Source organism: Hylobates moloch, unplaced genomic scaffold, assembly GCF_009828535.3.
Source record: "Hylobates moloch isolate HMO894 unplaced genomic scaffold, HMol_V3 SCAFFOLD_12, whole genome shotgun sequence".
Lineage (NCBI taxonomy): Eukaryota > Metazoa > Chordata > Mammalia > Primates > Hylobatidae > Hylobates > Hylobates moloch.
This window is the reverse complement of record NW_026652287.1, coordinates 49,647,046-49,672,332: the sequence shown is the minus strand read 5'-3', so window position 1 is coordinate 49,672,332 and position 25,287 is coordinate 49,647,046. Positions and strand designations below refer to the sequence as shown.

The 25,287-nt window shown below is 50.4% G+C and overlaps 1 protein-coding gene across 3 annotated transcripts in view; it reads left to right on the top strand.

Moving 5' to 3' along the window:
- Positions 1 to 25,287, top strand: part of MED26 (mediator complex subunit 26) — a 53,841-nt gene that overhangs the window by 4,977 nt on the left and 23,577 nt on the right. The window lies entirely within an intron of this gene.

The following is a 25,287-nucleotide window of genomic DNA, read 5'->3' as shown; positions in this document are numbered from 1 at the left end:
ATAGTAGAGGATCCTAAACCCAAACACGTAAATGCCACCTGATCCACAATTGCCCAGATTCAGGGACTCTCCTGTCTTTACTCTGTATATTGTGGCCAGGACACAGGAGAGGAGCAGCGTGATGTTCTCTGACTTCGGGAAATAGAAAGGTAGCAAGTGTCACCTGTGACACAGGTGTATGTCCTTGTCTTTGACTCATTCTGTCCCTCAGGAGAAAGTGGACTTTACAGTCTGTCCTCACAGGTTTCTGGGTGGTCCTCAGAATATGTTGTCCTGGTTGGAGGTCCCAGAGCCCTGGAGGACTGTCCAAGACCAGCGTGTGGGCAGGGGCTTTGTTCTGGATACAGATGTAAAAAGGCACCATGGTCACGTCAGCCCTGGGCAGCTGTGTAAGATAGGACATGTACCTTAAGGGCGCCAAGCTCTCTTAGGTGAAGGAGGACACCTGGCTTGCCTTTTCTTGATTTTGGGGTCTGCGAGCATCTTCTCAGATGGAGCTCCAGTTTAACCAGACTGACTCCAGGTGACTCCAGTCCAGTGGGAGGGGTCCCCTGGCCACTCCCCCACTATCATCTCTTTCTGGAAACTGGGTGCTTTTGTCACTGCACATTGTGCTTTTCCTTTGTATTCCTAGTGGTAGGCTGTTCCGCGTCTGCCTGGTCCCTTTGGGGACCAGGAGCTGGTTGTCAGAATGGGTGGCCGAGTTTGTGGCCCAGTGAGTACAGGAGAGGCAGCACATTTCATTCCAGTGTGGTCTCGCTAGCACCCATGCTTGGAGCACCTTCCAAAACAGCTGCTTTTCACTCTCAGAGCAGGGTGTGGATTTGCCACAGGGATTCCCTGAACCGGGAAGCATTTCCTGAGTAAGAAAGACATACTGATAATTCTGCATGCTGTATTTAAAGGTCTTCTCTGAATACATTCCATGCCTTGGGAGGCACTGCAGTTACATTTCAGTCACTAACTGATTAGCAAGTGCTTGTGTGCTGGGTGTGGAGGGTACAGACCTGAAGATGCCCAGCCCCTGTGCCCAAGGGCCCTGGTGCCTCATAGGGAGGAGGGCAGATAGAGCATGGCCATGAACGAGCTGGGCTGGGGTGCTGTGGCATGTGGGCTCGGCAGTCAGGATGGCCTGATGGTGCCGCAGGTCTCAAGTCCAAATGGAACAGTTCTCCCCGTGCCTTATTTGAAAACAGTTGAGAATTCTTAAGAATATGAGATGGCTTTCTTAAGTATATTCTGTCATCCAGGTTTTCAGAATAAGTTCTGTAGTCAGGCAGGCAGGCTCTTCTTCCGTTGTCTCTGGCATGAGGGGAACAGAGCTGGAAGGAATAGTCGGCAAATTATTGCACAGTTTTCCCTCTCTGCCATGGGATGGGGCACAGGCAGATGTCGAGCTGTTTGTGGGTATCGTCAGGGTGTCTGGGCTTGAGAAAATGGGAAGGGCCTTGGGGTAGCATTACATAGCACTGGTTTTCAGTATTTGTGGTGGTGTTGTACCCTCTGGATTAGATTTGCTCTGTGTGGCTTTTGGAGGCAAGCCTAGGGTGGGGAAGGTGAGAGTTCTGTGATATGCTTAGGGAAGTGGTGGATTATTGTCAGAGCTGGCTTAACACAGGCTGGGGGCACTGTGAGGTGGCTATGTGGACATACCCAGGCCCTTGGATTCTGTGTATAGGCCTTTGGATTCTGTGACCATCCAAGTACCGGGCGGTTCTGCGATTCTCTATGGAGCCTATTCAAAAGGAGAGGGGTCATGTCAGGTGAAGTACCAGCAGCCCTCTGGGAACTCACATCCCAAGGATTGCCAGGCAATTGGGGTTAAAGGCCTTTGGATGTTACTGGGACTGCAGCAAAGTTTCCTGGGTTCATCCACTGCAGGAAAATGTATCTTGGAAGGCCTCAGGGGGCTCATCAGGTTTCCCCTGCATGCAGAATTAGGCTCGGTCTCCTGTGTGCCAGCAGCAGTCTCTGTTGGGCAGCAGAGGCTGCAAGACGAACAGCCGCTGTTTACTGAGCACTTACACAGTGCCACACGCTACTGTGTGGAGCGTCTTGTTGCTTCTTTGAATTACTTCTAGGGTAGGTGCTTCATCTTCTTTTTAGGGGCTAAGAGAGATTCACCGATTTGTCTGGTATTGCAGACAAGGGAACCAGAAGCCTTGGGTCTGAATCCATCACTGGGTGGTTCTGATGTCAGAGGGCTTAACTACAACAGTCTTCCGCTTCCCACATCAGTGGTGCCCGGCATGGAAGCTGAACTCCATTGCGTCTTCTAAGGTGTACCCTTGCAAACATGAAGTGTTTTCACATGTTACATTTTGAATTCCATTCCTCTTCCCAGTTCCTATAACTTTTCCCCCTTTAAATTCCTCTAGCCTAGTGTCTCCAAACCTTTTTGAGTATAAGGGTTCATTTTTATCATCAGAAACCTTCTGGAAGCTTCACATAACAACAGGTGTGCTTTGAATAACTGTTTTAAAGACAATTCGAGGACAGAACCTACTCCTAATCCAGTCATGCTTTGAAATGAAGTTCTGTCTTGTCATCAAAACAGCATCAGTGTAACTCTGAGAGCAGGCCTTACCTGTATGTGTGTGACACCTGGAATTTGACCATTGTGCTGCCTCCAGCTGGGAGCCTCCTGTCATCCCTACTGCCTCTCTTTTCTGAAACCTTACCTGGCTTAATCCAAGACCGTCTCCCTCAGGAACCATTCATCATTTTAACACCATATATTCCTGCTGATAACAGGTCTTGTTGGTTACATTTTCCATGTGATTGTGAAGTGCCCAAGTAGGAGAGCAGGAGTTGCTCCCTTAGTATCTAGAACTGCCACAGCATGTGGGTGCCCAAATGCTTGGTGCTCTCACTGTAAACGGCCAGTTTTGGGAATGGCTGTCAGCATTACTGAGCAGGTCCTAGGTGCCAGCAGTTTTCAGCACTTCACCTGCATTCAAAACACATTTAATCTTCATAGCAGGTATAGATTAAACAGGAGGCAGGTGCTAGGGAGGAAACTGAGGCTCAGCGGATACAGCTGGAAGGAGGCTAGGTGGGATGAGGCTGGGGTTGGAACACACCCACCTGCTGCCTCCCGTGTCGTGTGAGAGGCCAGTGGGCACGTGCTGCGCAGGCACTCCCCTTTCTTGCCTGGGTCCAGCTGTTTATGCTGGATTCATCTGTGCACTGCTCTTATGCCAGACTGGGAGGACAGTGGTCCCTGAAATGCTCTGTGCTTTCTCTGGAACTGGCTGAGGAAGGGGTGTGAGGTGTGTTTTCCTCTTTCTTTCTTATCTGGTATTTTTCACCCTAATAGAGAAGGCAGCACTTGATCTTAGATTTCTGCCTATCCATGGTCCCTAGACACTATTCAAATGTCACTTCATCTGTGAAGCCTGGGTCCCCAGCGATCCTTCGGCCTTTTTTGGTCATGTGACGAAACATATGGCATTCCTGGACACACATCCCCCCAGATTTTCATTTGCTATGGTGAGAAAGTGGAGTGCTGCTTTGTCCAGGCCACACCTTGCGGTGGGTCAGCCTCGTGGCTGCTGTGGAGACTCGGGTATTCGTGTGCTGGGTGCACAGCATGGTTTTGTAGGGCGTTGGCTGTGGCTGGCCTTGACTCTGTTGGGGGTTCTGTGGTGCAGGCGTCAACAGTGGGTGAGTTACTGGGAGGACTCAGGTGCGTGTGACCCATGGCCCACACCGATAGCCCAGTGGGCTGGCAGCACTCCCAGGCCCTGGCGGCCCCACTGCCTGCTTGTGCCTTCAGCACGGTAGTGCACTCTTCTGTTTCCCACCCACACTCCTGGTCACATTGGCTCTCTGGGCAGCCCCCTGCACGCACTGGGTTTAAGTTCTTATCCTCTTGATGACTTGTTTTGATGTCCCCCCTTCTAGTCATCAGGTTCCTGGCCCAGCTTGAGTTAGGCATGGAGAGGTGGCCACATCCTCTTTCCCCACAGGGTGAGTGGTAGTTACCATGGTAGCTAACAGCCCCGCAGGCCAGCACTCCAGAACCCTTTATAGATGCTGCCCAACTCCATTTGCCTCCCAGGTGCATCTTGCATGCTGCCTAGGCAAGCATTGAGCAAGCTGCCTTTTCAGCGCTGTCAGTGGGAGACCCATGATACTGATGTGAAGGGATATAAAATAAGAACAGTTTTATCCTTTTGGGTGGTCATTGGTTCACATTGTTTCCTTCCGTATTAATTGGTTGCCTGCACAGCACCTGTCTTTACTTCCTATACTAATTCTGTGGCCCGTCCAGCCCTAGAGGGAGGTTAGCACTGTGCTGGTGGCAGGAGCTTAGACACAAAGGGGCTGATGGTCACCCAGGCCCAAAGGCAAGTCTGCGGTCAGGTGAGGACCTGGTTTTTCTGTCTCCCTCTTTTGCAGTGTTGCCTTCACACAGTAGGGTGTCTTCCTCTCCGTCCCAGCAGTTTCAAGATTTTCCCTCACCGAACTCCCGACTCTTTGCTGGAAGCCCCACCAAACATTTCCTTATGCCTTCTCTGAGCTTTGACTGAATTAGCAGTTTGATTGAATTAGTTGATTGGTTTACCCCTGAATCTGGTGTGGGTTCCACCCAAACAGTCCCACAATAGAGGGGATGTTCCCAGGAGACATCAAGGTCCTGTTAATGGGAGAAGAGCAGTGGATCCAGTGTCCGTGGATGTGCACTGATGTCATCACCTCTCCTGATGTGACCGTCAAATAGTTGGGCCTTGGCTCCAGAAGGCAAATGGGAGTTTTTGGGGAAAAAAAATGGGAAATGTAAGGTCCGAGTAGCAACAGGGTGGTTTGGCTGGTGTGAGGTCACCACATGGAGTTGTAAGTACCTGCTTGTTCTGGTTGAACCGCAGACTCTGCATTTGCCTGTAGTCACCCTTGGGGACCTCGCTGTCATGCTGTCCTAGTGCAGGTGCTGGCCAGCTGCAGCTTCAGATCCTGTCCTGGGCTGGAGAGAGTCTTGAATGGTGCTGTTTTTTCCTCCCTGTCCTGACAGTCTCTCCTGGTGCTTCAGTCACTGCCTGGAATGGAGCCCATGCTGCGGGAGGTGGCCGGTCCAGGTGGCCTGAACACAGCCAGGCCTCCTGTGGTCATGAGGAGACTGTGCTGTGACCCAGGCAAGAGCTGTGGCCCCTCCTGTAGCTTCTCTGAATTTGTGGACCCTGGGCAGAGGCTGGGAGATCTGTTGGGTCTGATTGTCCTGCCTGTTTCCTCTCTTCTGTTCCTCCCCCCTGGGTAACCGGAAACTCATACCTGTGTTTCCTGGCCTGGCTTCTTCCCCTTCGATTAATGGAGAGGGGTAGAGTCAAGTGATCTTTCTTTTGCAGCCTCCATTTCCCCAACCTCACCTTGTGTTTCTGGGGGGGCTCTCAGTAAGCACCTGATGTTGGTGTCTGCTCACCCTTTTGCCTGGCAGTGACGGAAATGGGCTACATGTTAAGTCTCAGCTCGTCTGTGAGTGAAAGGTTTGTGAATGGGTATTCCACCTTCCCTTCTGCTTTAAGGGAGCTTCTCAAGCATTTCATTTCTCACCTTGATGGTTGTTGGGCAAGCAAGTGCCTGAACTTGTGGGCCCCTGAATGAGGAGCCTGTCTTCTCCCAGGAGAGCTTCAGCACTGCCCTCCTGTGAGCTCCTCCTGCATTTGCTCCCCAGCTTTTTCCCTCCACTAAACACTGAGCTGAGCTTAAATAAGTGCTGTTTGGGATTGAAATTAGGGTGGAGAGAAAGGAGGGGGAATCTCTTCTGTTTCTGGTCCTTGGCACCATGTCTGTGTGTGTATATGTGTCTGTCTCTGTGTGTGTGTCTGTGCGTCCGCCTGTCTTGTGGATGGGCTGCTTCATGTGTTGGGAAACAAACTCAGCAGCTCCTGAGTTTTGACCTGTTGTGGACAGGAGTTACTTTCTAGTTTCCAGTTCCGGAAACTTCAGGAGACACACTCTGGCTTGGCTTGGGGTGCCATGGGAGGGCCTTGTAAGAAAGTGGCAGTGCCCACAGGAAGTCAGGGAGGTGTTTCCAGAAGGAGCAGGGTCTTTTGTGCAGACAGAAACAGCATGTGCCCCCAGGCTGCTGCAGCCTTGTGTACCTGAAGGAAAATGGTGAAAACCCTGGCCTGGAGTGAGGAGGGAGCACATTAGGTGTTCTGGTGTAGTTGGCAGGTGGTATTTGTGCTGGACGGTATGCGGAAGACTTGTGCGTTGCCTCTCTGGACACGCTGTCAGCCCAGTGAGGAGTTAGGGGTGTGACCGAGTGGGCACCTCCTCATCACCCTGGTGATGATTCTTCTGTGTTGAGAGCACTGCGAACACGGTTTCCTATCTAGTCGGGTGGTGGGCTCCCTCAAGTTGGGAAGTAGGAAGTGGCATCATCTGTTTAGGAAGATGAGCTGTCCTTGGGCACAAGGATGCCTGTTGTGTTGGTCACGCCAGGTTGTCTTCTCCTTAGGGCACTGTTCTCTGTGCTCACCATGGGCACTTGGAATGAATGACAAGGCCTAACAGTGGGGGATGTCTGCCTCCCTGGTTCCCTTGCCCCTTGCTGCATTGGTCTCTTTTTTCTCTACACAACCCCTTCCAGTGGTGCCTGCTCCCCCTAAGCGTTTTGGCTTTGTGTAGCACTGCTCACGGTCTTCGACCCTTAAGACTTTCCCCAGGTAGTCTCAGAGCCACGGCTTCCTTGGCACCTGGACACTTGCTCTCTCCTGTGCCTGGGTGTCTAGACAGCCCACTCCAAAGTGGATACACCTTCTTCACCTCTGCCCTTGTCATGCTGTGCTGTGTCTGTTGGTGGTGCCATGATCTACTGCTCTGTAGACCACCTTAGGGCCATCCTGGAGTCCTTCTTCCTGCAAGCTGGACCTCTAGGGGGTCTAGTGCAGCAGTGTCCTAGTCAGTCTCCTGCCTCTGTGTGTCTGAAAACAGATTGGGATGTTTGACTTCTCTGGTGGTGTCGTGTTGCTGGCTGGATGGAGTCTCAGCTCTTTAGGTGGCATATAGTGGAGAAGACAGTCTTTCTCCTGGCTGGAGGACTTAAGCAGAAAGGAGTTGGAACCATTGACTCTGCCATTCACCTTGCAACCTTCGACAAGGTTAGGTTTGCAGCCTTTGTTTTTCCAGAAAGATGTAAAAAATGCTGCATAGGAAGGCTTTTAAGAATGGAACATGGCCCTGTGCCTGAGGCATCCTGGGTGCTCACATGCATGCTACCTAATAATATACAGGCTTGGTGGTAGAGAGCCCATCTAGCTCCCATTGCCTTCCTCCGGGTCTCTGCATCCTCGTTTTCCTGAGAGCTGCCCCTTCCTCTCTCCATCCGTGCCCATTGGATGGTTAGTAACATAGGTAGGACTGGCCAGTCATGGGGTTGCATCTTCCTGGGCAGTGATTGGTTCAGAGACAGACCTGTGACCCAATCAGAGCCTGTGAAAGTTGTAGCACTTTGCTGGAGTAGGTTGGGGAGACTTGAATGGAAGAGGTTGTGAGCTGTTTTCTGCTGGAGTTTGCTGCCTGGAGGCAGCCTGTCCAGGATTAAGACCTGGTCAGAGGAGTGGAGAGGACTAAGACCTTGTGGCTTGGCTGGTCTGAGGTGAAGCCTGTCCTAAACTTTTTTTTTTTCCCCCAGAGATCGAGTCTTGCTCTGTCTCCCAGGCTTGAGTGCAATGGCGCAATCTCAGTTCATTGCAACCTCCGCCTCCTGGTTTCAAGCAGTTCTCCTGCCTCAGCCTCCCAAGTTGCTGGGATTACAGGCGCCTGCCACCACGCCCAGCTAATTTTGTATTTTTAGTAGAAACGGGGTTTTGTCATGTTGGCCAGGCTGGTCTCGGACTCCTGACCTCAGGTGATCCACCCACCTTGGCCTCCCAAAGTGCTGGGATGAATGACAGGCGTGAGTCCCCACACCCGGCTGCCCCATGCTTTCAAGCTAAGTGAGCCTATGGTTCCCTTTCTTGATTAAACCTATTTGAGCTGACTTTTCCCTCACTTGCAACTGAGAGAGTCAGTAAAGAATCATCTGAGCACATTGTGCCCCAGGCTCTGGGTCAGGTAGCCCTTCTTATTCCTCTCCTGCTCCAGCCATGCTCAGCTGCTCATCAGTCAGCTCCTCAAGTTTTTGTGCACCCCACCTGATCACCTTCCCTCTCTCCCTCCTTGCCTCTCTGGTCTCAGGGTCCAGAGCCTCCATAAGCAGCCCTGTCTTCTGACTGTTCCCAGGCATCCTGGTCTGATCTTTCCCGCAGTGCCTCCTGTAACCGGTCTGACGTGCCTGTCATTTCCCCCACCCCCATTCCCCTTGAAGGCAAAGACTGGTTGGTTGTTTTCTTGCTGGTATTTAGTGAGCCATTCATTCTGTTAGGGCCAGTGACCAGTTTACAATGGATGTGGGTCCATTTCTGACTTCAGATTACAGAAGTAGCATTGCCTAACCTGGGAGGACCCAGTTGGGCTTGGGGGTAAGAATTCAGGCTTAGTGGGGCTTAGTCATTTAGCTGATGAGTATTGGGGTTGAGATGGCTGCGGCTGGACTTGGCCAGACCCCCGGAGGAAGACCCCTGCCTGTGATGGTTACTTGGCTCTCTCCAAACTTCAGCCCTTTGGATTCCTCCCACGGTTCGAAGGGTCTGTTGGAGCCATACTGGCATGGTCTGCACCCAGGCGCTGAGCCTGTTCTGTGTGTATCGCTTAGCTCCGCTAGGTCTGGGGATTCCAGAAGCCGTTGACAGGACCCAGTGGCCTGGTGAACCCCTCAGGCCCACATGAGCCTGCACATGCCTCCTTCCTCCAGGCCTGGGCAGACACTCACCACCCACTCCCCCACCTTTTTATTTTATTTTATTTTGAAATGGGATCTTACTCTGTCACCCAGGCTGGAGTGCAGTGGCACAATCGGCTCACTGCAACCTCCACGTCCCCGGCTCAAGTGATCCTCCTACCTCAGCCTTCTGAGTAGCTGAGACTACAGGCACACGCTACCACACCCAACTAATTTTTTGTAATTTTTGTAGAGATAGGGTTTCACCATGTTGCCCAGGCTGGTCACAAATTGCTGAGCTCAAGCGATCTGCCAGCTTCGGCCTCCCAGAGTGCTGGAATTACAGGTGTGAGACCCTGCGCCGGGCCAGACACTACCCTTAGCACAGCTTCTGGACCTTAGCTGGAAGGCTTCGGGTCCTTCTCAGCTGCCTCTACTTCGGTGACCTTGGAGCAGATCACTTAATGTCTCCAAGCCTCAGTCTTTTTACTTGTGACATGGAGCTGGCGTTGCCATCACCTGGTGATACTGTCCTGTGGGGCTTGAGGTATGTTGAGAGCCTGGCACAATGCCTAGCCTCCATTTAGTCACCCTGATCAGGAAGATCTGTCTTCCTGTGACAGATGAGTTTGGGATGTTGTCTTCCTGGGGCCATGCGGTTGGAAGGGGGGAAGTGAGGATTTTAACTCCATCATTGATTCTGTCACCAAGCCCAGGGCATGGATCTCATTGAATCTAGTTACCAGTCCCACTTCACAAACCAAGGGCTTGACATCCTTTGGTGTAAATCTTTATAAGGGAGTATAAGGACTTTATCCTGGGGCCATAACAGAAATGGTTGCAAGGACAACAGCATCAACTCTTACTGTGTGCTCACTCTGTGCTAAGAATTATCCAATTTTATAGATGAGCTAATTCAGGAAACTGAAGCATAGTGAGGTTAGGTCGCTGGCACTGCACAGCTGTGAGCCCGACTCCTTCTGCCCTCAGAGCCTTTGCTTTCATCCAGAGATAACACTGCTGCCCACTGTAGAGGGAAGGGGGATGCACATGAAGCCAGTGCCACCTAGACAGTGCCCGTCAAGCGCCTTGCGTAGAGAGCTGGGGATTCTGCTCTTTTTCCACCTCGGAAGTGGGGGAGTTTGTGCCTGAGCTGTTGTGGAGTACAGAGGATCCTGTGTCCCTTCCCCAGCCAGACATGGCCTCCGACATCTCTAGAGCCTTTGAGCCATGTCAGCTCCAGTTCATGAGGTCTTTTCTTGTGGAGAAGGGAGCCTTTTCATTTCTTATGGGTAGGTTGATGAATAGATTTAACAATCAAGCAGAAATCCTCTAAGCCTCCTCTCCCCTCCTCCCAAAGAAAGATGGAAAGAAAGAAAAGTATTTAATATGTAAGAGTTTGGGAATTAGACCTGGATTTGAATCTCTACAGCTCTGTCTCCAAGTTGTATGTCCTTGGACAAATCACATCAAATATTTATCAGTGCTATTAATACGCTCTATAAAGTGAGGACGTCCCTATCCTACTAAAGGTAAACAGTGCCTGAAAGGAAATTTACTACCTAGTAGGTACTAAACATGTATAAGCCCCTTCTCAACTTTTCAGGAGCTAGGGGGTATTACTCCCCTAGATGAGTTTGTAGATACTGAACTTTGATTTTCACAAATGCTGTTCTTTTTCAAGGGTAGTCTTTCCTTTAGTGTCAGCAACGAGCAGTTACAAGACAACGCTGCATAATTTACACATTTCTAAATGCTCCCTTGGGGGAAAACAGGAAGAAATTGGTTGTAGAACAAAATCCCAGATGTCAGGGTCCAGAGCCTCTTCCTTGGAAGAGGTGCTTAGGCTGAAATTCACAAGCAGGTTTAAAAGCTGCCTATACTTTTCCAAATCTCTCTGTGCTGCAGTTGCAGGTGGGGATGATCAAAATACAACTTTGTGCACGTGAAACTGCCTTTCAGAAGCAATAGCCGATATTCTTTCTGTGTAGAGACGTACTTTAGAATCAACAATTGTGGCTAGGCACACGGTGGCTCCAGCCTGTAATCCCAGCACTTTGGGAGACCGAGGTGGGAGGATCGCGTGAGGCAAGGAGTTTGAGACCAACCTTGGCAACATAGTGAGACCTTGTCTGTACTAGAAATCACAAACATTAGGTGGGGGTGGTGGCATGTGCCTGTAGTCCCAGCTACTCGGGAGGCTGAGGTGGGAGGATCGCTTGAGCTGTGTAGGCTGAGGCTAGGGTGAGCCAAGATCACGCCACTGCACTCCAGCTCGGGCGACAGAGCGAGACCCTGTCTCAAGAAAAAAACCAAACAAACAAAAAGTAATCATAATCATAAGATCTCCAAGATTTTACTGGACAGAAAACTGTTGATGTAATTGATACCTGGAACATATACCTTGCACGAAAACATGTGGGCAGAATGGCCTTGGCGGGTAATCAAGACTGGACGTTAAGCCAGCCCGTTGCTGTTTTATCTCTCCCGGCGTATCTCCTACCCCACCCCCAACAACCTGCATCACCCTGCTGGCAGGAGCTCAGAGCCACTGTCACTCTCCTGGAAACTATTTATGTAGCAAGAGGCATAGACATGCTCACGTCCTATGACCCAGTAATTTTACTCTTGGAAGTTTATTTACAGGCTGAGCTTGGTGGCTCACGCCTGTAATCCCAACACTTTGGGAGGCCAAGGTGGGAGGATCACTTGAGGCAAGGAGTTCAAGACCAGACTGACCAACATAGCAAGACTTTGTCTGCATTTAATTCTTTTTTTTTTTTTTTAAATGAAGTTTATTTTTAAACGGCATGGGAGAAGCTTCAGAATCGTGGTGCATCCACAGAGTCAAATAGCCTATAGCCGACAGCATGATTCTGAAGGCTCTATAGAAAAATGGGCAGGCCTTACCGTGAGGGGGAAAGGAGTGGTTTTGTGACTCAGGCATCTGGATAGGCTGGATGCCTAAAGAACTAGAACTTGGGGTAAAATGGAAGCACTTGTGTTGGTTGGGGCAGGGGGAATGGGTTGGTTTGTTTTCCCCTATGCTCCATTGTCTTTTCAATTAAACTGTAAAAAAATGAAAATAAAAGTAGACTGCTCTAGCCTGAAGTGCACTTGAGCACTATTGAGAGCAATCGGCTGTGGAGTGGATTGCGGGCCTCTATGTACAGCAATCAGTGGAGAGGATTATTTCCCCTCTCATGTGTTTCCGAAAGGTTCAGAACACTAGTGTGCAATACGACACTCCAGTCAAGGCCACCAGTCATGTTCTTTATGTTCCCAGAGGTCCATCCCACCAGGAATGACTGGACAACACCTGGTTTTCTCCACACAGTGAAGCCACACCCCATGGCTCTGCTAAACACCCTGGAGTGGTCCATGCCTCTGCCCTTCCTCTCACCTTAGTCACGTACTCCACCTGTGAGGCCCGGGGGCTACTGCCAGGATGCATGTTCTCCAGCCCTCCTCTGCCCTCCATCTTGAGTCCAACCCTGGCCATTTCCCTCTTGGTCCTGCCCCTTCCACACCGATAAGCAGATGACACCACTGTCACTTCACATCCTTCAGTGGTTTTCCATCACCCTTAGAATAGACGCCCACATTCCTTATTGTCATGATCTACACATGCTACAGGCCTTGGGCCCTTCTTTCCTTTCTCAGCGCAACTTGAACCCTTGCTCTCATTCTTGTGGAAGAACCTTCTCCCTCATCCAGTTCTTGTGACAGTCGGACTTCTTCAGGCCTCTCTTGGCCACCCATTATATAGAGCCCATGCCCTCCTGCTGTCACACTGCTTTCAGCCTTCCATGTCATGGCACACGTCGGAAACAATGGCATCCACAGGGTGCAGTGGGTAATTTGGAGGCAAGACTAGGGGAAAGTGCACGTGCTGTTTCTACCATAAAAATTATAAGGATGGTGGCTCACGCCTGTAACCTGTAATCCCAGCACTTTGGGAGGCTGAGGTGGGTGGATCACCTGAGGTCGGGAGTTTGAGACCAGCCTGAGCAACATGGAGAAACCCCATCTCTACTAAAAATACAAAATTAGCTGGGTGTGGTGGCGCAGGCTTGTAATCCCAGCTACCGGGAGGCTGAGGCAGGAGAATCGCTTGAACCCGGGAGGTGGAGGTTGTAGTGAGCGGAGATCACACCATTGCACTCCAGTCTGGGCAACAAGAGCAAAACTCTGTCTCGAAAAAAAAAAAAATTATAAGGAAAATAAAATACAAGGTGTTAGGGAACATAGTTAATACTGAACTTGTGTTGAATAACATTATGATTATTATTATTTTTAGAGGCAATGTCTTGCTTATTATTATTATTTTTTAGAGACAGAGTCTTGCTCTAAAAACTTTAGTTGTCCAGGCAGGAGTGCAATAGCGCAATCATAGCTCACTACAGCCTTGAGCTACTGGGCTCAAGGGATCCTCCTGCCTCAGCCTCCCAAGTAGCTGGAACTACAAGTGCTAGCCACCACACCTCACTAATTTTTGTATTTTTTATAGAGACGGTCTCGCTGTGTTGCCCAGGCTGGTCTTGAACTCCTGGCCTCAAGTATCTTTCTGCCTTGGCCTCCTAAAGGATTGGGATTACGTGTGTGAGCGACCGCACCTGGCTTGAATAACATTACTGAAATAACATTGCCTTTTTTTTTTTTTTTTTTAAAGAGTACTTGTGTCCAAGAACATAACTTTTATATGTTAGGGTATGGGTTTTGTTTTTGTTTCTGTTTTGCTTGACTTTGATCATTGTTGTGGAGAAATTTTGTTTGCACAAGAAGGTGATAAAACTTGGAAGCATTTTGTTTTTAGTAAACATTGAAAAATTTATGAGTTGGCATTTCTAAAAAAATCCAGATTCTTTAATCTTTTTTTTATATGTAATGTTGAAATACAATAATGCAAATGGACTTTAGTTTCATTCAGACTCTCTTTCAAGCACTTCGAAATAATGAAGCTCTAATTTACATAAGGCATATACTAAGGTATAGACAGTGGTGTGCTGGTGAAAATTTGACAGCCAGCTCTCAGGAAAAAGAAAAAAAATCCATATATATACATATGTAAATATGCATGTAAGTTTATGAGTTTTTCTAGTATAAAGGATGGGTGGCATATAATTTGCAAATAATAATGAAATATACAACACGATTGTCAGTTCCATGTAGCCAATTGCTTCTCACCAGCTGCTTCCGTTGATTTTTGCTGAGCTTTTGTATCAGCTTCTGATTGGTTTTGACGTGACTTTGGTTGATATCTTTATTCTTTATTCTTTTTTTTTTTTTTTTTTTTTTTTGAGACGGAGTCTCGCTCTGTCACCCAGACTGGAGTGTGGTGGTGCAATCTCCGCCCGCTGCAACCTCCACCTCCCGGATTCAAGTGATGCTCATGCCACCCCCTAAGCAGCTGCGACTACAGGTGTGCACCACCATACCCGGCTAATTTTCGTATTTTTAGTAGAGACAGGGTTTCTGCATTTTGGCCAGGCTGGTCTTGAACTCCTGGCCTCAAGTGACCCACCCGCCTCAGCCTGCCAAAGTGCGTGATCACAGGCGTGAGCCACTGCACCAGCCTGGTCGATATCTTTGTGTTAATAAGTCAAGTGATGTCTTTGCTGAATTAGATAATAGTTTTCAAATACCTGTACTATAAGAATATTTTCTCAGTTGTCCTGTTCCCATTGTAATGACTTCAGGCATGACACACTTTTTAAGTTTAATTGCATTATTAATATTTTCTCCATCACTTTCTTAAGTCTAAACCCCAGGAGTTGGCTAACTTTTTGTAAAGGGCCAGATAGTAAATGTTTTCATCTTTGCAGGCCATATGGCTGTAGAGTCTCTGTTGTACTGCTATCTTTGTAGCACAAAAGCAGCCAGAGACAGTGAGTGAATGAGCGTGACTGTGTTCCAGTAAAACTTGATGTGATTAATTTACGTCAATGTGAATTTTACCTCAATAAACAACGTGTAAAATGAAAAAAGTAAAACCTTTATTTACAAAAGCAGAAAGTGTTGTAGAATGGCCCAGGAGTTTGCAGATTTCTAGTTTGGAGCCCATAAAATCAAGCCCTGATTTATAGTGTTTACTTATTTCCGTGGTGGAAATACTCTCACCATGGCTGGCTTCAAGCCACTAACATGAGGTCATTGAATGTGAAGTTGGGAAAGAGACTCAGTAGCACACCATGTCCTCCATGCCCATACAGTAGTCATGAATAACCTCAGAAACCTAGATAGTACTAAGTTTGGTAAAATAAGTAGGAAGTGATGAGTTTTGAGTACACAGTACTGAAAACTTCCTCCTTTGTTCTTATCACAACTTATTGTAAGCTTATATAATGTAATTGTTAGTAATGGCTCCTTTGATTCCTGAAAGTGTCACCACGGGCTTGCTCTCTCAGTAAAGCTGGCGTGAGCAGGCTCCAGCACACACCTGGGTAGAGTCCCTGCCCCTTAGCTGGCTTGGATGCCGAAGGCTCGCGGCCCCAGAAGAGGAGATGTATTGGAATGTGTGCAGACGGAGATCTGGCCTGGGCCTGGAGCCTTGCCCACCAGGGCCCTGGTGCCCCTTGGCCTGCTTGCCGGGCTTCAGGCCACAGACAGGCTACTTGTCCAGATGGTGTCTGCGCCTTTGCAGCTGGCTGCTAGGACAGTTCTCGTGATCGTGTTTCCCATTGGTCCTGTCTAGCACCCCTCATTGGCTCACTAGGAGCCAGCTGCCCTGATGGGGAGGCGGGGTCATCATGCAACTTGCTCTAGATCGGGGTGTCCAATCTCTGAGCCACATTGGAAGAATTGTCCTGGGCTGCACATAAAATACACTAACATTGACGATAGCCGATCAGCTTAAAAAAAAAAAATCTCATAATGTTTTAAGAAAGTTTACGAATTTGTGTTGGACTGCATGTGGCCCGAGGGCCATGGGTTGGACAAGTTTGCACTGCCTCTTGCTCCAGATGTATCACCTCCCCGGATTCTCTCAGGGCTCCGGGGCTGAAGTGACCACCTCGTCTGGCCCAGTGGTTGTGAGGGAAGGCTTCGACTCACGTCAATCACACTGTTTATTTTCTTCATGGCTTTTAGTGTGGCTATGATCTTGTCTGTTGCCTGCCTTCCCCAACATGAATGTGAGCCCTCTGTCTGCTCCCTGAGTTCCTCTTCAGAAGGCACAAGGCAGACAATATGGACATGCTCCTTTTTTTTTTTTTTTTTTTTTTTAAATAAAAGGAGACAGTCTCTGTCACCCAGGCATGAGTGCAATGGCATGGCCAGAGTTCAAGTTCATTGTAGCCTCGGATTTCTGGGCTCAAGTGATCCTCCCACTTCAGCATCCTGAGTAGCTGGGACTACAGGTATATGCCACCACACCCGGCTAACTTTTTAATTTTAAATTTTTATTTTTATTTATCAGAGACAGGGTCTCACTGTGTTGCCCAGGCTGGTCTTAAACTCCTGGCTTCAAGCGATCCTTCCACCTCAGTTGCCTGATTAGCTGGGATTACAGGTGTATGCCATCATGCCTGGCCAACGTTCTTATTTTTCCAGGAGATAAATAGCAGCTGAGACCAGATACAGTGGTTCACACCTGTAATCCCGACACTTTGGGAGTCTGAGACAAGAGGATCATTTGAGCCCAGAAGTTTGAGACCAGACTGACCAACACAGGGAGAGCCTATCTGTGAAAGGGTGACTGAATGAATTCTCGTGTCTGCAGCAGTTCCATTGTGCATCCCAGGTGGGTTTGGGTTCCCACCAAACCTACAAAGGTGCTCCTGATGCCAGACACCAACATTGCTTTTTGGTGTGTGCCAGGCACCCCTCCTCTGGGAAAGGAGCAGCCCTGTCTCAGCCTGCTCCCCTCCCAGATGGTGGCAGTCACTGTTGCTGACTTCATCACTGGGCCATCAAAAATCTCTCTAGGTTTCAGCATGGCTAATGCCACATTTGCTTCTTATCCCCCGCTCCCCTCCAAAAAATGGAAACCCTCCCTCATTGTGTCTTTTGTTTTTGTTTTTATTTTTATTTTATTTTTATTTTTTTGAGACGGAGTCTCGCTCTGTCACCCAGGCTGGAGTGCATTGGCATGATCTTGGCTCACTGCGACCTCTGCCTCCCGGGTTCAAGCAATTCTGCCTCAACCTCCTGAGTAGCTGGGATTACAGGCATGTGCCACCACACCCAGCTTATTTTTGTACTTTTAGTAGAGATGGGGGTTTCACCATGTTGGCCAGGCTAGTCTTGAACTCCCGACCTCAGGTGATCCACCCACCTCAGCCTCCCAAAGTGCTGGGATTACAGGCGTGAGTCACCACACCCGGCCCCATTGTGTCTTCAGGTTGCTTTGTGCTGACTGTGCTGGCCTCATTTATGGGGCCAGTCTCCTGAGATTCAAGAGTCACCGCAGCCTCTCCTGCTGGCCACAGGGCCTGTCTCCTGACCTCACCTGCTGCCGTGGGCCCAGGCATGTGGATTCCAGATGACCTGCTAAGGGCGAGGTGGAGCTGCAGGTTGGCTCTGTCGGGCTGTCTGGTGTGGTAGTGATCCAATGCTTTATCCCTTGCCAGGCCTGAGTTTTGAGTGAAGGAGGAAGGGGAAAACTGGCCTGTCTGGATGAGAGATTTGCCTTGCACGAATATCCGCACACAGTGATGTAGAGCTTCGGCTCTTTGTAACCAGGAGTTCGATAGGAAGACAACTCTGAAAAAGCACTTTGTGACTGGCTGGGTGCCGTGCAGCCTCAGCTGTTCATTTCCAAGCGTCATCCATTTACAGGATGAATGCTCAAGCCTCTTCCTCCCAGTGCCATGGAGTCTGCTTGACAGTCCCCTCCTTGCCCAGCATCTCCTGCCTGCCTCCTTGTTCCCCTATGCCTTCACCAAGCCATGTCTCCCACCCTGTTCACCCGAGCCTCTCCTGTCCTTTCCTCTAGTGCCGCCTGGCTGAGACAATGCAGAAACACTGCTCCTGGCCGGGCACCCTGTGCCTGTCCCCTTTCCTGCTGCTCTCTGACTGTGTATGTGCAGTGAGTGGGGCAGCCTGGCCAACCCTACCTGCCTCAGGTGGATGGTGGCCCCAGGTGCTGCTGCCACTGTCTCTGTGTTCTATCCATTTCCCCTTTCCATGGGCGTTGTTCATTCACCTGGTCACTCATGGCCTTCAGTTCTCATCTCAGTCTGAGGACCCCCTTGGGCCTCATCAGTGTCCTGCCCACACTGGTGTCTCAAACTCCAGGCGTTAAAAACCATACTTAGGGACTTTCCTCTCAGCTGTCTTTCTGATTCTACCTCCAACTATTTAAAAACTGCCTTTAGTGAGGTCTAATTTACATACAGTACAATGTGCGTATTTCAGGTGTACATTTGGCAGTGGAAGTCCCTCATTAAACAATTATGTCAGTCTTGCTTTTACATTTGTCTTTTTATTTAGCTCTACGGTACATTTTGATGCATTTTTGACAAATTCATATACCTGTGTAACTACTCCAGTTGAGGTGTAGAATATTTCCGTAACTTAAAAAGTTCTCCCTCCCCCCACTGAGGGGCTACCACCAATCCCCAGTTCACCCCGCCATCGGCACCACATTGGCACTGCTGGTGGGTGCCGTCGAGTACTGCAGGTAGGTACTGATTTTCTTACCCGTGGTGGGAAAATGGGGTAACAGCACCCATATGAACAGATGAGGCTCACAGAGGCTTGGGACAGACAGATATTTTTGTGGTCCCCAACCTAGCTGTGTGGACATGTGTCACCTTGGGCCAGCATCCAATTTCTCTGAGTATCTGCATCTGTAAAATGCTCCTCCCTCCACCCGAGTCCAGCTCTCGGACTCTGTGGGGCTGTATCTTTATAGCGGTGTGGTTCCCAGGGGTAGGGGTGGCACAATCGCTGTGAGCCACACCCTGCCCCCTGTAGCTAGGGTGACTGTGCATCTTATCCAGACCAGGACACTTTTCAGATGAATGAGGTGCTATTAAGAATGACAATAACAGGTGTCACCCAGCAAACTTGGCCTAAGGTGGCCTTCTGTAACCCGTTGTCTCTGATATCCTTATGTACAGTCCTTAGAACCAGCCTTCCCAGTGCAGAATGGAATCTAGGTGGCTCATGGTCTTCGAAGCGTCCTGGGACCCAGCCTCAGCCTGCACATCCAGGCATGGCCCTGCACTCCTGGGCGTTCCTGAGCTTAATCGTTCTCCTTAATATGTTTCTTTTCCCTTTTTTCTCACTGACTTTTCAGTACACAAGCAATAAATACATCTTCCTTTAAAAAAGTAAAATGTGGCCGGGCGTGGTGGCTCACGCCTGTAATGTCAGCACTTTGGGAGGCGGAGGCGGGCGGATCACGAGGTCAGGAGATCAAGACCATCCTGGCTAACACAGTGAAACCCCGTCTCTACTAAAAAATACAAAAAAATTAGCCGGGCGTAGTGGCGTGTGCCTGTAGTCCCAGCTACTCGGGAGGCTGAGGCAGGAGAATGGCGTGAACCCGGGAGGCGGAGCTTGCAGTGAGCCGAGATTGCGCCACTGTACTCCAGCCTGGGCGACAGAGCCAGACTGTGTCTCAAAAAGTAAAATGTTTGAGTTACAGCTAAAGGCCCCCTTTGACCCCTGTCCCTGTTGCAGTTCTTCTGTCCCTCCGGAGAGGACCCATGTCACTAGTGTAGAGTCCATTTTCCTGCGCTGTGCAGGCATAGCCCAGAGCACTGGGCCATACTGTGCATATGGCTTTTCAGTCAGTTCTGGCACACAGAGCAGTCACTCTACACCTGGCTCATCTCCCTCCACAGTGTGTCCCAGCTTTCTGTGCTTGGTCACACGTGGGTCTAGCTCACTCCTTTAACTGCAGCATAGCATTCCCTGCTAGAAGCCGCTTCATGATCATGAAACTGGCTTCCAGAGTTTTGCTAATGAAATGGTGTTTTGCAGATATTCATGTGAATGTCTCCCTGTGCACCCAGGGGAGCCTCTACTTGTGCTTACATCTGCCAGGCAGTGAAAGTGCTGGGTGGTAGTTTTCACAGTGGCAGATAATGGAGGGGAATCTTCTGTGGGTGCCCCTTGCAGGCAGAGGCACCTTTCCATGGCTACCTCTTCCATGGCTACCTCTTCCATGGCTCTGCCCAGAGCCTGTACTCACAGGATGTGCATTCCAACCTCGGGGTCCTCTCACCACTGCCTGGAGCCTTACGGAGTCAGAGACCCTTCCCTGATGCCCTAGCTCCCCTAGACCCCCACTGCTTTACTTGAACAGCTGAGGTTGGGTGTGTGGGCTCCAAGAGGCCTGCCAGACTGAGCCTGGGGAGAGTACCTGTTTACATCTGTCCCCCACATACCGACATAGGCAGTGTTGGGGCCCTGCTATTGACCGATGGGGAGACTGCGGCTCAGGGGCTGAGGTCCATTCCCCAGGATCTTCCCATAGCTCCTGCAGATGTGGTATTAGCATTCAGAAAGGCCCTTGATACATCAGCATAGTGTGGGAAGTTAAGAGGAAAAGAAGGGAAGAATTTTTATTAAAAAAGCCCTCAAGCACTCATGAGCACTCATGGCTTAACAGTGGCCCTAGAGGTGATGGTTTCCATGCTTCCCATTGCACAGATCGAGACCCACCTCCAGCTGGCTGACACTTGACTCTGCGCCTTGCACGTTCTCCCGCATGGCCATCTGATCCCTCCCACAGTCCCACAAGGGAGCAATGTTCATGCTTATCTTGGAAATACAACTTGCTCCACAGCCTCAGGAGGTTTTCCTGGTCTCAGTTCCAAGCCCAGCCCCTCTCTTCTTTGGCTGCCCTGTCCATTTATTTACACATGAGACTCCCGTTAGCCTCAGTGGCCTGTGCAGGAGGAGCAGAGGGCCCAGGAACCACCTAAAGGATGCCTGAGGGAGAGTGGTCCTGGCAGGAGGACCTCTTAGGAACTTAGGCAGCAGGGGCTCTGCCAGGATCCCGCCGGTGTTTTTGTTTTTTTTTAATTGTAAAATACACATCCCATAAAACTTAACCATCTTAGCCGTTTTTAACTGTACAGTTCAGTGGTCTTACACACTCATGGTTGTGTGGTCATGATCACCATCTGTCTCCAGTACTCTTCATCTTGCAAAACCGAGCTCTGTTCCCATTCAACACTCACCTCCCTCCCCTTCCCGAGCCCTGGGCGCACCTGCTGTTCGACTTTCCACCTCTCTGATTTTGACTGCTGAGTATGAGTGGAATTGTGCAGTGTTTGTGCGACTGGCTTCTTTCCCTCAGCATACTGTCTTCAGTCTTCATCTGTGTTGTTGCATGTGTCAGGATTGCCTTCCTTTTTAAGGCTGAAATACTGTCCTGTTGTTTAGATATATCACACTTGACTTATTCATTCATCTGTTCCTGGACACTTGGGTTGTATCCACCTGTTTTAGCCACGGCAAATAATGCTGCTGTGGACATGGGTGTGTAAATGTCTGTCCACGTCCCTGCTTTCGGTTCTTTTGGGTACATACCCAGAAGTGGAATTGCCCATAGCGGTTGTTTCTGAGTTAAATTTAGAAAGGTGGTAGAGGTGTGGCATTCAGAGTCCCATTCATGATGGTTGAGGGGAGAGGGTAGTGGGGATGGCTTATGGTTCCAGGCTGTGTGCAGGGTGTGAGGAAGACTTTCCGCTTGGACCTACCTCCAAGTGCTCAGGGTTGCTGGGAGAAGGAACGACACGCCCATTTCAGTCGCATTTCTGTGTCTTTGAGGAGAAGCTGTGTCTTCCAGTCAGCACCATTTTTTCCCTCATGGTCAGTGATGTACTGGTGTCCCAGAATGGGTACAGCGTGATCTGCCGGAAGTCTGTGCTCAGAACTTTCCATAGGGAATGAATGAACCAGCACGTGCACGTCAGTAGGACAGGCTGACGGCGGCTCCCTGGTGTCTGGCTACAGGTATCCCCCCTTCCATCCCCTGACACCCCTGCAGGCACACAGCCTTCCTCTCCCACCAGCCGAGTGGTGGGCTTCCCGGCCTGCCTTGAGTCCTCCCTCTCTCAGCCCCGCACCTTCCCACAGCCACGTCCCTTCCTGCTTCTCACCATGTCGCTCCCTGAGGCTGGCCAGCCCCCACAGAGCTGTCTCCCTGCTTCAGCTGTGTGTTTGCTTCTGCATAGCAGAATAAGCTATTTAAAACGACAGTCTGACCCTGTCACTCCCTGAGCTGAGCATGGCCCAGAGTGGCCTGCCGGGAGGTGTCCCCACCTCGTCTGGCACTCTGCCCATGCTGTGCTTCTCTGTACCCAGCCCTTTATTTGTGCTGCTCCCGGATTCTTGCCTCCCCAGCTTGTCCAGAGGACTCCTGCTTACTCTCCAGGTGTCCTTGCAGACTCCCTCTGTCACCCTTGTAGGGGCCCCAGAGCATCCTGAGTGTCACAGCCCTGCCTGTTAACACACTTTGAAGCTCTCTCATCACATGTCTGCTCGCCTGGCCAGGCCAGGAGCACCTTCAAGGCCACAGGCGTGCTTTATCTGTGTGTTGCTGTGAGTGGCAGCTGAGAGTGCGGTAAAAGAGCCAGTACTTAGGCCGGGCACGGTGGCACACACCTGTAATCCCAACACTTTGGGAGGCCGAGGCGGACAGATAACGTGAGATTGGGAGTTTGAGACCAGCCTGACCAACATGGAGAAACCCTGTCTTTACTAAAAATACAAAATTAGCTGGGCATGGTGGCGCATGCCTGTAATCCCAGCTACTCGGGAGGCTGAGGCAGGAGAATCGCTTGAATCCGGGAAGCAGAGGTTGTGGTGAGCCGAGTTCATGTCATTGCACTCCAGCCTGGGAAACGAGTGAAATTCCGTCTAAAAAAAAAAAAAAAAAGTCAGTGCTTGTAACCAGGCTGCCTGGGCCCCAAACCCAGCTGTGTGACCTCAGGTAGATTAGCTGACCTCTCTGTGCCTTAGCTGCTTGTAAAAGGGCTGGAGTGCAATAGCGCAGTCTCAGCTCACTGCTGCCTCAACCTCCTGGGTTCAAACAATTTTTGTGCCTCAGCCTCCCCAGTAGCTGTGTCTACAGGCGTGCGCCACCACAGCTGGCTAATTTTTGTGTTTTTAGTAGAGGCAGCGTTTTGCCATGTTGGCCAGGCTGGCCTTGAACTCATGTTGGCCAGGCGGGCCTTGAACTCCTGGCCTCAAGTGATCCACCCGCCTGGCCTCCCAAAGTGTTGGGATTACAGGTGTCAGCCACTGCTCCCGGCCAAGAATTTCTTAATAAATAAAATAGTGCCTGATCGGCCTCACTGAGGCTGTGAAGAACCAGCTCTTCCTAGTCCATCTTCAGCAGAGCTCCTACAGCAAGCAGGAGGGCCTGTGGGATTCTCTTTGGGAGGAACAGGTTGGGGAGGAGAATCCCAGAGGCCTCATCTTACGCTTGGGGTCAGTGGGGGAGGTGCAGTTCAAGGCAGTCTTGGAGGCCACTGGCAGGAGGCTGAGAACCCAGGGAGCTGATAGGGGCTTAGAAAGTGAGGCTGAGGCTTCCTCACAGGGCCTCTGGCGTCTGTGGGGAGAGGCAGGGATGTCAAATTCTGGCAGTATTAGCAGATGTGCAGTTGGATAGGGGGATCGCTGGGCATACCTGAAAAGGAGAGGGCAGGCCCCCCGCACCCTAAATATCAGTGAAGCTCCAGGTTAAAGTGGATTTTGAGGCCAGATCCAGCTTCAGGGCCAGGGGTCCCAGTCATTGATCAGTGTTGATGCATCACTAGAGGGGGTGGTATCTGCTTTCCTTCCCTCAGCCTGGCGCAATTCCAGGGCTGTGCCACGGGGAGGTGGAAGTAGAGCCCATGCAAGGCTGTGTGGAGCAGGAGGGGGCTGCTGCAGGGACCTGTGGCAGGAGGGCCCGGGGGGGGGGGGGGGGGGGGCTAGGGAGGGTGCACCACAGCCAGGGAGGTGCTCCTGGGCTCCTGGTGGGCCTGGGCCTGGGCTGGCTGCCTGCTGACTACCTGTCCCCCCTCTCATGGGTGGGTGCTTGGAGAGTGTGTCCTCACCCCATCTCAGGCACCAGAGGGGCAGAGGATAGAATTTGCATCCATCTAGGTCTAACTTTTGAGGCTTCTGTGGCAAGTGGTTAGTGCCCTTTGGTGGTGAGACCTCTACGTCAGGCCCCAGGGCAGATGCTTTGCACATAGCCTCTCTCCTGTCCTCAGAGCACCTGTGGGCTCAATGGCGCAGTCCCCTTTACAGGTGTGTCCTGTGGTGCACAGAGAAGTGGCTTGCCCAGCTGCGCTGCAGGGTGCTACAGAGGAACCCCAGTTCCAGCCCCAGGCCAGCAGGATAGGGGAGCGATTTGGCAGGGGCTGGAACTGGGGTTCCTGAGGGAATCTGCTGAGCCTGGGCTTCTGGGGGGAGGGGGCGCAGCAGTGAGGGTGATCAAGTGTCAGAGGGCCGGAATGCATCAGAGCCTTAGGGCTTCTTCCCTGGCCTCTCCCACCAAGTATCACCCCCTTTTAATATGGGATTCTGGGTGACAAAAGCTAGTATTTAAGGGAGCTTGGATGGACTCTTCCCTGCAGCTGTTCCTGGGTCCTGCACATCTGCTACCTGCAGGTCCGGAGACATCACACATCACATTTACTCTGTGTTTGTGAGAGGCGTGGCATTTGTTTAGGATGGCCAGAGTCTGCAGCTTATCTGTGATTTGAAGGGGCTGCTGATAAATAAAGCAAAGCATATGGGTTAGAGGATCCATGTTTCCTGCCGTGGAAAAGGACTTTATGGGCTTGTAGGTGAGCATGTTTTATTTTGATAGCTATGCATTTATTTTCATGGGTACTAGGGAAAAGTATAACCCATGAAATATCACCCAAGTCCAGGTATTAATTGCTTAAGACAAGAGTGAAGTAGAAAAAAAATGGAAAGGGCAATCAAAACGATTCGATGGCATCTGGAGCCCTGCCTGACAGCAGTCTCTTCCCCCAGGCTTCCTACTGCACCAGCGCCAGGACACATGAAGCCCTCCAGGAGCTGTCCAGTGGAGGACATGTGTCCCCAAGTGGGGAGGGGCAGGGAAGCTCAAGAAGTTTGACTGGTGGGACTTGGTACTTGATTTCAGTTGTTTCCGCAGTATGTGTACTGTGTTTTTTATTACTTTTGTTTTATTTATTGTAGCCGTTAAATTTTTCAGCAACATTCTCTCGGTTTTCAGCAGCCAGTGAACTCATTATATTTGATGTCATCATAGCACATTTTCTCCCTCACAGTTTGTCCTAAAGCTTATTACAGATGATGGGTACGGCACAGTAGGCCTGATGTGCCAGTGTCAGAAGTGAGGTCTTCAGTGGCCTGGGATCTGTGGACCTGTGGGGTGGCAGAACTGGAACTGTCAGTGCTGGTGGTGGAACTTGTCAGAGAGTGTGCAGGGGAACAGCACTTGTTGATACGACTTCTCAACTGTAGCAAAAGCAGTGGATTTTTTTGCTGTGTTGCTGGGAGGGAACAGTACTGGATGCCAAGTGGGGCAGTTCATGCCACCAGCAAGTGCTGCTGGGTTAAGGAGAATGATGGGG